The sequence below is a fragment of the Podarcis gaigeae genome, assembly GCF_964106915.1.
Source record: "Podarcis gaigeae genome assembly, chromosome: 3".
NCBI classification, from domain to species: domain Eukaryota; kingdom Metazoa; phylum Chordata; class Lepidosauria; order Squamata; family Lacertidae; genus Podarcis; species Podarcis gaigeae.
Genome location: NC_139680.1, coordinates 8408269 through 8421646, shown reverse-complemented (window position 1 = coordinate 8421646; position 13378 = coordinate 8408269).

Genomic DNA, 13378 nt, shown 5'->3' with positions numbered 1-13378 from the left:
AAAAATCTGACTTTGGGGAATTTACTCAATAATGATGCCAAACTGTTGCAAATGCTCCCCTGAATGCTTTGGCGAAGGAAACAGAAGGCTTTTTATCACAGGAGAAGAAATCAGCCCTCGACAACATAACCGACAGAAAAACATAATTTTGAAAAAATCCCTAAGCCCCGGGGTCACAATTTCTGAAAATATCTGACTTTTGGAAATTTACTCAAAAATGATGCCAAACTGTTGCAAATGCTCCCCTGAAAGCTTTGGCGGTCGAAACAGAAGGCTTTTTATCACAGGAGAAGAAATAAGCCCTCGACAACATAACCGACGGAAAAAGATTTTTTTGAAAAAATCCCTAAGCCCCGGGGTCACAATTTCAGCAAAAATCTGACTTTGGGGAATTTACTCAAAAATGATGCCAAACTGTTGCAAATGCTCCCCTGAATGCTTTGGCGAAGGAAACAGAAGGCTTTTTATCACAGGAAAAGAAATCATCCCTAGACAACTTAACCGGCAGAAAAAGATTTTTTTGAAAAAATCCCTAAGCCCCGGGGTCACAATTTCAGCAAAAATCTGACTTTTGTCAACTCACTCAATAATGATGCCAAACTGTTGCAAATGCTCCCGTGAATGCTTTGGCGAAGGAAACAGAAGGCTTTTTATCACAGGAGAAGAAATCAGCCCTCGACAACTTAACCGGGGTCACAATTTCAGCAAAAATCTGACTTTTGGGAATTTACTCAAAAATGATGCCAAACTGTTGCAAATGCTCCCCTGAAGGCTTTGGCGGTCAAGACAGAAGGCTTTTTATCACAGGACAAGAAATCAGCCCTCGACAATTTCACCGGCAGAAAAAGATTTTTTTGAAAAAATCCCTAAGCCCCGGGGTCACAATTTCAGCAAAAATCTGACTTTTGGCAATTCACTCAAAAATGGTCCTAAACGGTTGCAAATGCTCCCCTGAAAGGGTTGGCGATCGAATCAGAAGGCTTTTTATCACAGGAGAAGAAATCAGCCCTCGACAACATAACCGACAGAAAAACATAATTTTGAAAAAATCCCTAAGCCCCGGGGTCACAATTTCTGAAAATATCTGACTTTTGGGAATTTACTCAAAAATGATGCCAAACTGTTGCAAATGCTCCCCTGAAAGCTTTGGCGGTCGAAACAGAAGGCTTTTTATCACAGGAGAAGAAATCACCCCTCAACAACTTAACCGGCAGAAAAAGATTTTTTTGAAAAAATCCCTAAGCCCCGGGGTCACAATTTCTGAAAAAATCTGACTTTGGGGAATTTACTCAATAATGATGCCAAACTGTTGCAAATGCTCCCCTGAATGCTTTGGCGAAGGAAACAGAAGGCTTTTTATCACAGGAGAAGAAATCAGCCCTCGACAACTTAACCGACAGAAAAAGACTTTTTTGAAAAAATCCCTAAGCCCCGGGGTCACAATTTCAGCAAAAATCTGACTTTTGGCAATTTACTCAAAAATGATGCCAAACAGTTGCAAATGCTCCCCTGAAAGATTTGGCGGTCAAAACAGAAGGCTTTTTATCACAGGAGAAGAAATCAGCCCTCGACAACTTAACCGGCAGAAAAAGATTTTTTTGAAAAAATCCCTAAGCCCCGGGGTCACAATTTCAGCAAAAATCTGACTTTTGTCAACTCACTCAAAAATGATGCCAAACTGTTGCAAATGCTCCCGTGAATGCTTTGGCGAAGGAAACAGAAGGCTTTTTATCACAGGAGAAGAAATCAGCCCTCGACAACTTAACCGGGGTCACAATTTCAGCAAAAATCTGACTTTTGGGAATTTACTCAAAAATGATGCCAAACTGTTGCAAATGCTCCCCTGAAGGCTTTGGCGGTCAAAACAGAAGGCTTTTTATCACAGGACAAGAAATCAGCCCTCGACAATTTCACCGGCAGAAAAAGATTTTTTTGAAAAAATCCCTAAGCCCCGGGGTCACAATTTCTGAAAATATCTGACTTGTGGCAATTCACTCAAAAATGATGCCAAACTGTGGCAAATGCTCCCCTGAAAGCTTTGGCGGTCGAAACAGAAGGCTTTTTATCACAGGAGAAGAAATCAGCCCTCGAAAACTTAACCGACGGAAAAAGATTTTTTTGAAAAAATCCCTAAGCCCCGGGGTCACAATTTCAGCAAAAATCTGACCTTGGGGAATTTACTCAAAAATGATGCCAAACTGTTGCAAATGCTCCCCTGAATGCTTTGGCGGTCGAAACAGAAGGCTTTTTATCACAGGAGAAGAAATCAGCCCTCGACAACTTAACCGGCAGAAAAAGATTTTTTTGAAAAAATCCCTAAGCCCCGGGGTCACAATTTCTGAAAAAATCTGACTTTGGGGAATTTACTCAATAATGATGCCAAACTGTTGCAAATGCTCCCCTGAATGCTTTGGCGAAGGAAACAGAAGGCTTTTTATCACAGGAGAAGAAATCAGCCCTCGACAACATAACCGACAGAAAAACATAATTTTGAAAAAATCCCTAAGCCCCGGGGTCACAATTTCTGAAAATATCTGACTTTTGGAAATTTACTCAAAAATGATGCCAAACTGTTGCAAATGCTCCCCTGAAAGCTTTGGCGGTCGAAACAGAAGGCTTTTTATCACAGGAGAAGAAATCACCCCTCAACAACTTAACCGGCAGAAAAAGATTTTTTTGAAAAAATCCCTAAGCCCCGGGGTCACAATTTCTGAAAAAATCTGACTTTGGGGAATTTACTCAATAATGATGCCAAACTGTTGCAAATGCTCCCCTGAATGCTTTGGCGAAGGAAACAGAAGGCTTTTTATCACAGGAGAAGAAATCAGCCCTCGACAACTTAACCGACAGAAAAAGACTTTTTTGAAAAAATCCCTAAGCCCCGGGGTCACAATTTCAGCAAAAATCTGACTTTTGGCAATTTACTCAAAAATGATGCCAAACAGTTGCAAATGCTCCCCTGAAAGATTTGGCGGTCAAAACAGAAGGCTTTTTATCACAGGAGAAGAAATCAGCCCTCGACAACTTAACCGGCAGAAAAAGATTTTTTTGAAAAAATCCCTAAGCCCCGGGGTCACAATTTCAGCAAAAATCTGACTTGTGGCAATTCACTCAAAAATGATGCCAAACTGTTACAAATGCTCCGCTGAACGCTTTGGCGAAGGAAACAGAAGGCTTTTTATCACAGGAGAAGAAATCAGCCCTCGACAACTTAACCGGCAGAAAAAGATTTTTTTGAAAAAATCCCTAAGCCCCGGGGTCAAAATTTCAGCAGAAATCTGACTTGTGGCAATTCACTCAAAAATGATGCCAAACTGTCACAAATGCTCCCCTGAACGCTTTGGCGAAGGAAACAGAAGGCTTTTTATCACAGGAGAAGAAATCAGCCGTCGACAACTTAACCGGCAGAAAAAGCTTTTTTTGAAAAAATCCCTAAGCCCCGGGGTCACAATTTCTGAAAAAATCTGACTTTGGGGAAATTACTCAAAAATGATGCCAAACTGTTGCAAATGCTCCCCTGAATGCTTTGGCGAAGGAAACAGAAGGCTTTTTATCACAGGAGAAGAAATCAGCCCTCGACAACTTAACCGGCAGAAAAAGATTTTTTTGAAAAAATCCCTAAGCCCCCGGGGTCACAATTTCAGCAAAAATCTGACTTGTGGCAATTCACTCAAAAATGAGGCCAAACTGTTGCAAATGCTGCCCTGAACGCTTTGGCGAAGGAAACAGAAGGCTTTTTATCACAGGAGAAGAAATCAGCCCTCGACAACTTAACCGGCAGAAAAAGATTTTTTTGCTAAAATCCCTAAGCCGGGGTCACAATTTCAGCAAAAATCTGACTTGTGGCAATTCACTCAAAAATGATGCCAAACTGTTGCAAATGCTCCCCTGAACGCTTTGGCGAAGGAAACAGAAGGCTTTTTATCACAGGAGAAGAAATCACCCCTCAACAACTTAACCGGCAGAAAAAGATTTTTTTGAAAAAATCCCTAAGCCCCGGGGTCACAATTTCAGCAAAAATCTGACTTTTGTCAACTCACTCAATAATGATGCCAAACTGTTGCAAATGCTCCCGTGAATGCTTTGGCGAAGGAAACAGAAGGCTTTTTATCACAGGAGAAGAAATCAGCCCTCGACAACTTAACCGGGGTCACAATTTCAGCAAAAATCTGACTTTTGGGAATTTACTCAAAAATGATGCCAAACTGTTGCAAATGCTCCCCTGAAGGCTTTGGCGGTCAAAACAGAAGGCTTTTTATCACAGGACAAGAAATCAGCCCTCGACAATTTCACCGGCAGAAAAAGATTTTTTTGAAAAAATCCCTAAGCCCCGGGGTCACAATTTCTGAAAATATCTGACTTGTGGCAATTCACTCAAAAATGATGCCAAACTGTGGCAAATGCTCCCCTGAAAGCTTTGGCGGTCGAAACAGAAGGCTTTTTATCACAGGAGAAGAAATCAGCCCTCGAAAACTTAACCGACGGAAAAAGATTTTTTTGAAAAAATCCCTAAGCCCCGGGGTCACAATTTCAGCAAAAATCTGACCTTGGGGAATTTACTCAAAAATGATGCCAAACTGTTGCAAATGCTCCCCTGAATGCTTTGGCGAAGGAAACAGAAGGCTTTTTATCACAGGAGAAGAAATCATCCCTAGACAACTTAACCGGCAGAAAAAGATTTTTTTGAAAAAATCCCTAAGCCCCGGGGTCACAATTTCAGCAAAAATCTGACTTTTGTCAACTCACTCAATAATGATGCCAAACTGTTGCAAATGCTCCCGTGAATGCTTTGGCGAAGGAAACAGAAGGCTTTTTATCACAGGAGAAGAAATCAGCCCTCGACAACTTAACCGGGGTCACAATTTCAGCAAAAATCTGACTTTTGGGAATTTACTCAAAAATGATGCCAAACTGTTGCAAATGCTCCCCTGAAGGCTTTGGCGGTCAAAACAGAAGGCTTTTTATCACAGGACAAGAAATCAGCCCTCGACAATTTCACCGGCAGAAAAAGATTTTTTTGAAAAAATCCCTAAGCCCCGGGGTCACAATTTCAGGAAAAATCTGACTTTTGGTAATTCACTCAAAAATGGTCCTAAACGGTTGCAAATGCTCCCCTGAAAGGGTTGGCGATCGAATCAGAAGGCTTTTTATCACAGGAGAAGAAATCAGCCCTCGACAACATAACCGACAGAAAAACATAATTTTGAAAAAATCCCTAAGCCCCGGGGTCACAATTTCTGAAAATATCTGACTTTTGGAAATTTACTCAAAAATGATGCCAAACTGTTGCAAATGCTCCCCTGAAAGCTTTGGCGGTCGAAACAGAAGGCTTTTTATCACAGGAGAAGAAATAAGCCCTCGACAACATAACCGACGGAAAAAGATTTTTTTGAAAAAATCCCTAAGCCCCGGGGTCACAATTTCAGCAAAAATCTGACTTTGGGGAATTTACTCAAAAATGATGCCAAACTGTTGCAAATGCTCCCCTGAATGCTTTGGCGAAGGAAACAGAAGGCTTTTTATCACAGGAGAAGAAATCATCCCTAGACAACTTAACCGGCAGAAAAAGATTTTTTTGAAAAAATCCCTAAGCCCCGGGGTCACAATTTCAGCAAAAATCTGACTTTTGTCAACTCACTCAATAATGATGCCAAACTGTTGCAAATGCTCCCGTGAATGCTTTGGCGAAGGAAACAGAAGGCTTTTTATCACAGGAGAAGAAATCAGCCCTCGACAACTTAACCGGGGTCACAATTTCAGCAAAAATCTGACTTTTGGGAATTTACTCAAAAATGATGCCAAACTGTTGCAAATGCTCCCCTGAAGGCTTTGGCGGTCAAAACAGAAGGCTTTTTATCACAGGACAAGAAATCAGCCCTCGACAATTTCACCGGCAGAAAAAGATTTTTTTGAAAAAATCCCTAAGCCCCGGAGTCACAATTTCAGCAAAAATCTGACTTTTGGTAATTCACTCAAAAATGGTCCTAAACGGTTGCAAATGCTCCCCTGAAAGGGTTGGCGATCGAATCAGAAGGCTTTTTATCACAGGAGAAGAAATCAGCCCTCGACAACATAACTGACAGAAAAACATAATTTTGAAAAAATCCCTAAGCCCCGGGGTCACAATTTCAGAAAATATCTGACTTTTGGGAATTTACTCAAAAATGATGCCAAACTGTTGCAAATGCTCCCCTGAAAGCTTTGGCGGTCAAAACAGAAGGCTTTTTATCACAGGAGAAGATATCAGCCCTCGACAACATAACCGACAGAAAAACATATTTTTGAACAAATCCCTAAGCCCCGGGGTCACAATTTCTGAAAATATCTGACTTGTGGCAATTCACTCAAAAATGATGTCAAACTGTGGCAATGCTCCCCTGAAAGCTTTGGCGGTCAAAACAGAAGGCTTTTTATCAAAGGAGAAGAAATCAGCCCTCGAAAACTTAACCGACGGAAAAAGATTTTTTTGAAAAAATCCCTAAGCCCCGGGGTCACAATTTCAGCAAAAATCTGACTTTTGGCAATTTACTCAAAAATGATGCCAAACTGTTGCAAATGCTCCCGTGAATGCTTTGGCGAAGGAAACAGAAGGCTTTTTATCACAGGAGAAGAAATCAGCCCTCGACAACTTAACCGGCAGAAAAAATTTTTTTTGAAAAAATCCCTAAGCCCCGGGGTCACAATTTCAGCAAAAATCTGACTTGTGGCAATTCACTCAAAAATGATGCCAAACTGTTACAAATGCTCCCCTGAACGCTTTGGCGAAGGAAACAGAAGGCTTTTTATCACAGGAGAAGAAATCAGCCCTCGACAACTTAACCAGCAGAAAAAGCTTTTTTTGAAAAAATCCCTAAGCCCCGGGGTCACAATTTCAGCAAAAATCTGACTTTTGGCAATTCACTCAAAAATGGTCCTAAACGGTTGCAAATGCTCCCCTGAAAGGGTTGGCGATCGAATCAGAAGGCATTTTATCACAGGAGAAGAAATCAGCCCTCGACAACATAACCGACAGAAAAACATAATTTTGAAAAAATCCCTAAGCCCCGGGGTCACAATTTCTGAAAATATCTGACTTTTGGGAATTTACTCAAAAATGATGCCAAACTGTTGCAAATGCTCCCCTGAATGCTTTGGCGGTCAAAACAGAAGGCTTTTTATCACAGGACAAGAAATCAGCCCTCGACAATTTCACCGGCAGAAAAAGATTTTTTTGAAAAAATCCCTAAGCCCCGGGGTCACAATTTCAGCAAAAATCTGACTTTTGGCAATTCACTCAAAAATGGTCCTAAACGGTTGCAAATGCTCCCCTGAAAGGGTTGGCGATCGAATCAGAAGGCTTTTTATCACAGGAGAAGAAATCAGCCCTCGACAACATAACCGACAGAAAAACATAATTTTGAAAAAATCCCTAAGCCCCGGGGTCACAATTTCTGAAAATATCTGACTTTTGGGAATTTACTCAAAAATGATGCCAAACTGTTGCAAATGCTCCCCTGAAAGCTTTGGCGGTCGAAACAGAAGGCTTTTTATCACAGGAGAAGAAATAAGCCCTCGACAACATAACCGACGGAAAAAGATTTTTTTGAAAAAATCCCTAAGCCCCGGGGTCACAATTTCAGCAAAAATCTGACTTTGGGGAATTTACTCAAAAATGATGCCAAACTGTTGCAAATGCTCCCCTGAATGCTTTGGCGAAGGAAACAGAAGGCTTTTTATCACAGGAGAAGAAATCATCCCTAGACAACTTAACCGGCAGAAAAAGATTTTTTTGAAAAAATCCCTAAGCCCCGGGGTCACAATTTCAGCAAAAATCTGACTTTTGTCAACTCACTCAATAATGATGCCAAACTGTTGCAAATGCTCCCGTGAATGCTTTGGCGAAGGAAACAGAAGGCTTTTTATCACAGGAGAAGAAATCAGCCCTCGACAACTTAACCGGGGTCACAATTTCAGCAAAAATCTGACTTTTGGGAATTTACTCAAAAATGATGCCAAACTGTTGCAAATGCTCCCCTGAAGGCTTTGGCGGTCAAAACAGAAGGCTTTTTATCACAGGACAAGAAATCAGCCCTCGACAATTTCACCGGCAGAAAAAGATTTTTTTGAAAAAATCCCTAAGCCCCGGGGTCACAATTTCAGGAAAAATCTGACTTTTGGTAATTCACTCAAAAATGGTCCTAAACGGTTGCAAATGCTCCCCTGAAAGGGTTGGCGATCGAATCAGAAGGCTTTTTATCACAGGAGAAGAAATCAGCCCTCGACAACATAACCGACAGAAAAACATAATTTTGAAAAAATCCCTAAGCCCCGGGGTCACAATTTCAGAAAATTTCTGACTTTTGGAAATTTACTCAAAAATGATGCCAAACTGTTGCAAATGCTCCCCTGAAAGCTTTGGCGGTCGAAACAGAAGGCTTTTTATCACAGGAGAAGAAATAAGCCCTCGACAACATAACCGACGGAAAAAGATTTTTTTGAAAAAATCCCTAAGCCCCGGGGTCACAATTTCAGCAAAAATCTGACTTTGGGGAATTTACTCAAAAATGATGCCAAACTGTTGCAAATGCTCCCCTGAATGCTTTGGCGAAGGAAACAGAAGGCTTTTTATCACAGGAGAAGAAATCATCCCTAGACAACTTAACCGGCAGAAAAAGATTTTTTTGAAAAAATCCCTAAGCCCCGGGGTCACAATTTCAGCAAAAATCTGACTTTTGTCAACTCACTCAATAATGATGCCAAACTGTTGCAAATGCTCCCGTGAATGCTTTGGCGAAGGAAACAGAAGGCTTTTTATCACAGGAGAAGAAATCAGCCCTCGACAACTTAACCGGGGTCACAATTTCAGCAAAAATCTGACTTTTGGGAATTTACTCAAAAATGATGCCAAACTGTTGCAAATGCTCCCCTGAAGGCTTTGGCGGTCAAAACAGAAGGCTTTTTATCACAGGACAAGAAATCAGCCCTCGACAATTTCACCGGCAGAAAAAGATTTTTTTGAAAAAATCCCTAAGCCCCGGGGTCACAATTTCAGCAAAAATCTGACTTTTGGTAATTCACTCAAAAATGGTCCTAAACGGTTGCAAATGCTCCCCTGAAAGGGTTGGCGATCGAATCAGAAGGCTTTTTATCACAGGAGAAGAAATCAGCCCTCGACAACATAACTGACAGAAAAACATAATTTTGAAAAAATCCCTAAGCCCCGGGGTCACAATTTCAGAAAATATCTGACTTTTGGGAATTTACTCAAAAATGATGCCAAACTGTTGCAAATGCTCCCCTGAAAGCTTTGGCGGTCGAAACAGAAGGCTTTTTATCACAGGAGAAGAAATCAGCCCTCGACAATTTCACCGGCAGAAAAAGATTTTTTTGAAAAAATCCCTAAGCCCCGGGGTCACAATTTCAGCAAAAATCTGACTTTTGATAATTCACTCAAAAATGGTCCTAAACGGTTGCAAATGCTCCCCTGAAAGGGTTGGCGATCGAATCAGAAGGCTTTTTATCACAGGAGAAGAAATCAGCCCTCGACAACATAACTGACAGAAAAACATAATTTTGAAAAAATCCCTAAGCCCCGGGGTCACAATTTCAGAAAATATCTGACTTTTGGGAATTTACTCAAAAATGATGCCAAACTGTTGCAAATGCTCCCCTGAAAGCTTTGGCGGTCGAAACAGAAGGCTTTTTATCACAGGAGAAGAAATAAGCCCTCGACAACTTAACCGGCAGAAAAAGATTTTTTTGAAAAAATCCCTAAGCCCCGGGGTCACAATTTCTGAAAAAATCTGACTTTGGGGAATTTACTCAATAATGATGCCAAACTGTTGCAAATGCTCCCCTGAATGCTTTGGCGAAGGAAACAGAAGGCTTTTTATCACAGGAGAAGAAATCAGCCCTCGACAACTTAACCGGCAGAAAAAGATTTTTTTGAAAAAATCCCTAAGCCCCGGGGTCACAATTTCAGCAAATATCTGACTTTTGGCAATTTACTCAAAAATGATGCCAAACAGTTGCAAATGCTCCGCTGAAAGATTTGGCGGTCAAAACAGAAGGCTTTTTATCACAGGAGAAGAAATCAGCCCTCGACAACTTAACCGGCAGAAAAAGATTTTTTTGAAAAAATCCCTAAGCCCCGGGGTCACAATTTCAGCAAAAATCTGACTTGTGGCAATTCACTCAAAAATGATGCCAAACTGTTACAAATGCTCCGCTGAACGCTTTGGCGAAGGAAACAGAAGGCTTTTTATCACAGGAGAAGAAATCAGCCCTCGACAACTTAACCGGCAGAAAAAGATTTTTTTGAAAAAATCCCTAAGCCCCGGGGTCACAATTTCAGCAAAAATCTGACTTTTGGCAACTCACTCAAAAATGGTGCTAAACGGTTGCAAATGCTCCCCTGAATGCTTTGGCGCTCAAAACAGAAGGCTTTTTATCACAGGAGAAGAAATCAGCCCTCGACAACTTAACCGGCAGAAAAAGATTTTTTTGAAAAAATCCCTAAGCCCCGGGGTCACAATTTCTGAAAAAATCTGATTTTGGGGAATTTACTCAAAAATGATGCCAAACTGTTGCAAATGCTCCCCTGAATGCTTTGGCGAAGGAAACAGAAGGCTTTTTATCACAGGAGAAGAAATCAGCCCTAGACAACTTAACCGGCAGAAAAGGATTTTTTTGAAAAAATCCCCAAGCCCCAGGGTCACAATTTCAGCAAAAATCTGACTTTTGTCAACTCACTCAAAAATGATGCCAAACTGTTGCAAATGCTCCCGTGAATGCTTTGGCGAAGGAAACAGAAGGCTTTTTATCACAGGAGAAGAAATCAGCCCTCGACAACTTAACCGGCAGAAAAAGATTTTTTTGAAAAAATCCCTAAGCCCCGGGGTCACAATTTCAGCAAAAATCTGACTTGTGGCAATTCACTCAAAAATGATGCCAAACTGTGGCAAATGCTCCCCTGAAAGCTTTGGCGGTCAAAACAGAAGGCTTTTTATCACAGGAGAAGATATCAGCCCTCGACAACATAACCGACAGAAAAACATATTTTTGAACAAATCCCTAAGCCCCGGGGTCACAATTTCTGAAAATATCTGACTTGTGGCAATTCACTCAAAAATGATGTCAAACTGTGGCAATGCTCCCCTGAAAGCTTTGGCGGTCAAAACAGAAGGCTTTTTATCACAGGAGAAGAAATCAGCCCTCGAAAACTTAACCGACGGAAAAAGATTTTTTTGAAAAAATCCCTAAGCCCCGGGGTCACAATTTCAGCAAAAATCTGACTTTTGGCAATTTACTCAAAAATGATGCCAAACTGTTGCAAATGCTCCCGTGAATGCTTTGGCGAAGGAAACAGAAGGCTTTTTATCACAGGAGAAGAAATCAGCCCTCGACAACTTAACCGGCAGAAAAATTTTTTTTTGAAAAAATCCCTAAGCCCCGGGGTCACAATTTCAGCAAAAATCTGACTTGTGGCAATTCACTCAAAAATGATGCCAAACTGTTACAAATGCTCCCCTGAACGCTTTGGTGAAGGAAACAGAAGGCTTTTTATCACAGGAGAAGAAATCAGCCCTCGACAACTTAACCAGCAGAAAAAGCTTTTTTTGAAAAAATCCCTAAGCCCCGGGGTCACAATTTCAGCAAAAATCTGACTTTTGGCAATTCACTCAAAAATGGTCCTAAACGGTTGCAAATGCTCCCCTGAAAGGGTTGGCGATCGAATCAGAAGGCTTTTTATCACAGGAGAAGAAATCAGCCCTCGACAACATAACCGACAGAAAAACATAATTTTGAAAAAATCCCTAAGCCCCGGGGTCACAATTTCTGAAAATATCTGACTTTTGGGAATTTACTCAAAAATGATGCCAAACTGTTGCAAATGCTCCCCTGAAAGCTTTGGCGGTCGAAACAGAAGGCTTTTTATCACAGGAGAAGAAATCAGCCCTCGACAACTTAACCGGCAGAAAAAGATTTTTTTGAAAAAATCCCTAAGCCCCGGGGTCACAATTTCTGAAAAAATCTGACTTTGGGGAATTTACTCAATAATGATGCCAAACTGTTGCAAATGCTCCCCTGAATGCTTTGGCGAAGGAAACAGAAGGCTTTTTGTCACAGGAGAAGAAATCAGCCCTCGACAACTTAACCGACAGAAAAGGATTTTTTTGCTAAAATCCCTAAGCCCCGGGGTCACAATTTCAGCAAAAATCTGACTTGTGGCAATTCACTCAAAAATGATGCCAAACTGATGCAAATGCTCCCCTGAAAGCTTTGGCGGTCAAAACAGAAAGCTTTTTATCACAGGAGAAGAAATCAGCCGTCGACAACTTAACCGGCAGAAAAAGCTTTTTTTGAAAAAATCCCTAAGCCCCGGGGTCACAATTTCTGAAAAAATCTGACTTTGGGGAAATTACTCAAAAATGATGCCAAACTGTTGCAAATGCTCCCGTGAATGCTTTGGCGAAGGAAACAGAAGGCTTTTTATCACAGGAGAAGAAATCAGCCCTCGACAACTTAACCGGGGTCACAATTTCAGCAAAAATCTGACTTTTGGGAATTTACTCAAAAATGATGCCAAACTGTTGCAAATGCTCCCCTGAAGGCTTTGGCGGTCAAAACAGAAGGCTTTTTATCACAGGACAAGAAATCAGCCCTCGACAATTTCACCGGCAGAAAAAGATTTTTTTGAAAAAATCCCTAAGCCCCGGGGTCACAATTTCTGAAAATATCTGACTTGTGGCAATTCACTCAAAAATGATGCCAAACTGTGGCAAATGCTCCCCTGAAAGCTTTGGCGGTCGAAACAGAAGGCTTTTTATCACAGGAGAAGAAATCAGCCCTCGAAAACTTAACCGACGGAAAAAGATTTTTTTGAAAAAATCCCTAAGCCCCGGGGTCACAATTTCAGCAAAAATCTGACTTGTGGCAATTCACTCAAAAATGATGCCAAACTGTTACAAATGCTCCCCTGAACGCTTTGGCGAAGGAAACAGAAGGCTTTTTATCACAGGAGAAGAAATCAGCCCTCGACAACTTAACCAGCAGAAAAAGCTTTTTTTGAAAAAATCCCTAAGCCCCGGGGTCACAATTTCAGCAAAAATCTGACTTTTGGCAATTCACTCAAAAATGGTCCTAAACGGTTGCAAATGCTCCCCTGAAAGGGTTGGCGATCGAATCAGAAGGCTTTTTATCACAGGAGAAGAAATCAGCCCTCGACAACATAACCGACAGAAAAACATAATTTTGAAAAAATCCCTAAGCCCCGGGGTCACAATTTCTGAAAATATCTGACTTTTGGGAATTTACTCAAAAATGATGCCAAACTGTTGCAAATGCTCCCCTGAAAGCTTTGGCGGTCGAAACAGAAGGCTTTTTATCACAGGAGAAG